Consider the following 4472-nt stretch of genomic DNA (forward strand, 5'->3'; position numbering starts at 1 on the left):
ATGTCCTAAACGTAAACAAGAGTTTTCCACCCGTGCAACAAAAAAGAAGGCTGCTCGATAAGGATAGATCGAAAGCCTTAGAAGAAGAAGTTGAAAGATTAAAGGAGAATGAGTTCATCGGGGTAGCTTTTTATCCGTCGTGGGTCTCTAATCCAGTACTGGTTTCCAAGCCTAACGGAAAATGGCAAACCTATGTGGATTTCACAGACCTCAATAAAGCCTGCCCAAAGGATTGCTTCCCACTCCTAAGGATCGACCAGCTGGTCGATGCAACTGCAGGACATGAGATCCTCTCCTTCATGGATGCGTGCGTACTCAGAATACAATAAAATTAGTATGCATCCCCCTGATGAGGATCACACCAGCTTTCGGACCTATATAGGGTTATACTGTTATAAAGTAATGCCCTTCGGACTGAAAAACGCAGGTGCGACTTACAAGCGCTTGGTTAACCACATGTTTAAGGAATTGATAGGAGTAAACATGGAGGTGTACGTAGACGACATGCTGGTAAATTCGAAGAAAGCAGAAGGACATGTGAAGGATTTACAAGAATGTTTCGATGTATTGAACAAGTACCAAATGAAATTAAATCCTCTCAAATGTTCCTTCGGAGTCGGATCAGGGAAATTCTTGGGGTTTATTGTCAATTCAAGAGGAATCGAGGCCAACCCCGATAAGATAAAAGCCCTGATGGATACGAAATCGCCAGAAAAGATCAAGGATGTACAAAGTTTAACTGGAAGAATTGCCGCACTAAGTAGATTCATTTCCAAGTCAACGGACAAATGCGTCCCTTTCTTCAATCTACTTAGAGGCAACAAGAAATTCGAATGGACCGGAGACTGCGAGCAGGCTTTCCAGGCCTATATGGCGCAGCCTCCTATTTTATAAAAGCCTATCGAAGGAGAAACTTTGTTCATCTACCTGGCGATCACCAAAGTTGGTGCTAGTGCGGTACTAGTACGAGAAGAAGAAGGCGTACAAAATGTTGTTTACTATGTAAGCAAGAGACTAATCGGAGCAGAGTTGATGTATCCTCCCATCGAAAGATTAGCCTATTGCATAATCTTGGCCTCGAGGAAGTTACGTCCTTACTTCCAAGCCCATCCCATTATAGTCTTAATTGACCGGCCCCTCCGGCAAGTCTTGCAAAAACTTGAGGTGGCTGGGTGCTTATTAAAATGGGCAGTCGAACTCGGGCAGTTCGATATTACATATTCACCGCGAGTAGCAGTAAAAGGACAAGTCTTGGCTGATCTTATTGCCGAGTTCACTGAGCTCCAAGAAAACGAACAGTGCGAAGAGTCTAGTGCGCCTGAGCCCCAAGATAAAGCTCCCTCGTGGAAGTTATTCACGGATGGATCATCCAAAGAATCTCACGCAAGAGCAGGAGTGATATTGATAACGCCAGAAGGGCATCGATTTCATTGCGCTATTAGGTTCGACTTCACTGCGTCAAATAATGAAGCCGAATATGAAGCACTCCTCGCTGGGTTAAGATTGGCAAAAGACATGAGTGTAAAGGTGCTGGATATTTACAGTGATTCACAGCTGGTAGTGAATCAGGTCCTAGGGGAATATCAAGCACGAGGCCTCAAAATGGTGGCCTACTTAAATAAAACTAAAGATCTGTTGGCTCAGTTTGAGAAGTATACCCTCCAGCAAATACCTCGGGATCAGAATTCGAACGCAGATGCCTTAGCCAAACTCGCAAGTGCGAAAGACGCTGACACTTTGAATATTGTGCTAGTAGAAAGATTGTGCGAGCCGAGAATAGGAGCAGATGAAACTAATATGGAAATTCGGATGGAGGATACATGGATGGCACATGCGGATCACAGGATTCTGACTGTCACAATATTGTGACAGTCAGAATCCTGTGATCCGCAGGGGGAAAGACTGGGTAAAAGCTGTACAATCCCACATCGCCTAGGGAAGGTCAAGTGTGATTGTTTTAAGACTGTGTAGGTATCGGACTACACACTTGAAGATGGATTAAATGGATTGGTGGGTACTACCTATATCAACAAGATGCATATTCTTTTCGGTAGCCATCACTTGAGAACTCCAAAGTTAGGCGTGCTTGACCTGGGGTAATCTAGGGATGGGTGACCTCCTGGGAAGTTTTCCTAGGAAGCATGTGAGTGAGGACAAAGCATGCTGAAAAGACTCGTGTTGGTTTGTAGGGCCAGTCGTCATTCCAGAAAATAGCCATAGTGACGTGGGTTATCACAAATGGTATCAGAGCCTTGACCCAGCCGGAAGTGTGGCCGACGGGGACGTCGGGCCCGTAAGGGGGGGTGATTGTGACAGTCAGAATCCCGTGATCTGTAAGGGGAAAGACCGGGTAAGCTGTGCAATCCCACACCGCTTGGGGAAGGTCAAGTGTGATGATTCTAAGACTGTGTAGGTATGGGACTACACAGTTGAAGTTGGCTTAAATGGATTGATGGGTACTACCTATATCAACAAGATGCATCTTCTTTTTGGTAGCCCATCACTTGAGAACTCCAAAGTTAAGCGTGCTTGACCTGGGGTAATCTAGGGATGGGTGACCTCCTGGGAAGTTTTCCTAGGAAGCATGTGAGTGAGGACAAAGCATGCTGAAAAGACTCGTGTTGGTTTGTAGGGCCAGTCGTCATTCCAGAAAGCAGCCATAGTGACGTGGGTTGTCACATTACGCCATGGGACATGTGATATCGGCCTAAGGGTGTCGTACACAATATTTACGTACAGGGCGCGGCTTGGCCACTGGTAGCCGAGGACAACTTAATATTCACTGAGCTCGGTTTAAGCGGGCCGGAGTCAGTGGGATAACGGAGGGAGCGGCCTGAGGGCGCTAGCCCTAGTTATCATTTGCGAACTGATATATGATATGAGTTGATATGTTTAGTATGTGGAATACTTGGTTATACTAAATGCTTATATGATTGAGAATGTGTGATGCAATATGAGATAATTTGTCTGTTGACTGCTTATGCTCTGTTGTTGTGTTTTCTTGCTGGGCCTTGGCTCACGGGTGCTACGTGGTGCAGGTAAAGGCAAAGGCAAGCTGGACCAATCTTGAGATGGAGAGCTGCGGGGTTGAATGTACATAGCCAGCTGTTCGATCGCCATGGTCGAGAAGTGGATCAGGGCAGGGATTGCCTAACTGACTATTTTGCCTTAATATGGCTTGATATTGTATTTAAACCTTATGACTTTTGTAAACGGTCTTAAAACTTGATATTTTTGGGATCCCGTGTAATCAGGAAATGTCTCTTTATGGAAAATGTGACTTTTGAGACCAAAATATTTTAACCCTAGTTCCTTCATAGTTTCAATAACACATTTTTCATTAAACGACTTGATTAACAAGTCTAGCACTTTATAAACACACAGTGTAACGGTCTTGGTTATCCAGGGCGTTACAACACCACTGATAGCGTCCTCGGTTGTACCAAGATATAGGAATAAGACTTCTCTTGTGATAGGTTTTGACAAGATCGGAGGTTCTGTGAGGTGTTTCTTTAGGTCTTGGAATGCGAGCTCGCATGCCTCCGTCCACTTGAATTTTTTGCCTCCTCTCAAAAGGTTGAAGAATGGAAGACAACGGTCTGTAGATTTAGAAACAAACCTGCTTAATGCCACCATTCGTCCACTTAAACTTTGAACATCTTTATGCTTTCGAGGTGAGGGCATATCGATTAACGCCTGGATTTTGTCAGGATTAACCTCTATTCCTTGCGCGTTTACGATGAAGCCCAGAAACTTCCCCGATGACACTCCAAAAGAGCATTTTTGGGGGTTGAGTTTCATGTTGTACTTCCGTAGCACAGCAAAGCACTCTTCGTGGTCATCTACATGGTTATCGTTATGTTTAGAATTGACCAACATATCATCATAATAAACTTCCATGTTATTACCTATTTGCTCGGAGAACATTCTGTTCATCAGCCTTTGGTATGTTGATCCAACATTTTTAAGTCCGAAGGGAATAACATTGTAATAGTATAGCCCTTTATCGGTTACAAAGCTCGTATGCTCTTGGTCTGGTGCGTGCATGGAGATCTGGTTATATCCAGAATACGCATCCATAAATGACATAAGACCATGCCCAGCTGTGGCATCTACGAGCTGATCGATCTGAGGTAGGGGAAAACAATCTCTTGGGCATGCCTTGATGAGGTCAGAGTAATCGATGCAAGTTCGCCATGCCCCGTTGGGTTTCGGGACCAACACCGGGTTGGCGATCCAATCAGGATAGAAGGCATCTCGTATGAACCGATTTGTCTTTAATCTGTCGACCTCTTCCTTGAAAGCTTTCTTTCTATCATCATCCAGGAGTCTACGCTTCTGCTGCTTCGGGGGGAAGCTCTTGTCAATATTAAGGGCATGGCTTATTGTAACACCCTAAGTTGCTAATAAGGTTTAGGACCTTGATTAGCGTGCCTGGAGGGCAATAAGTGAATTAATATGCTAATATGTGA

Source organism: Humulus lupulus, chromosome 3, assembly GCF_963169125.1.
Source record: "Humulus lupulus chromosome 3, drHumLupu1.1, whole genome shotgun sequence".
Taxonomy (NCBI): domain Eukaryota; kingdom Viridiplantae; phylum Streptophyta; class Magnoliopsida; order Rosales; family Cannabaceae; genus Humulus; species Humulus lupulus.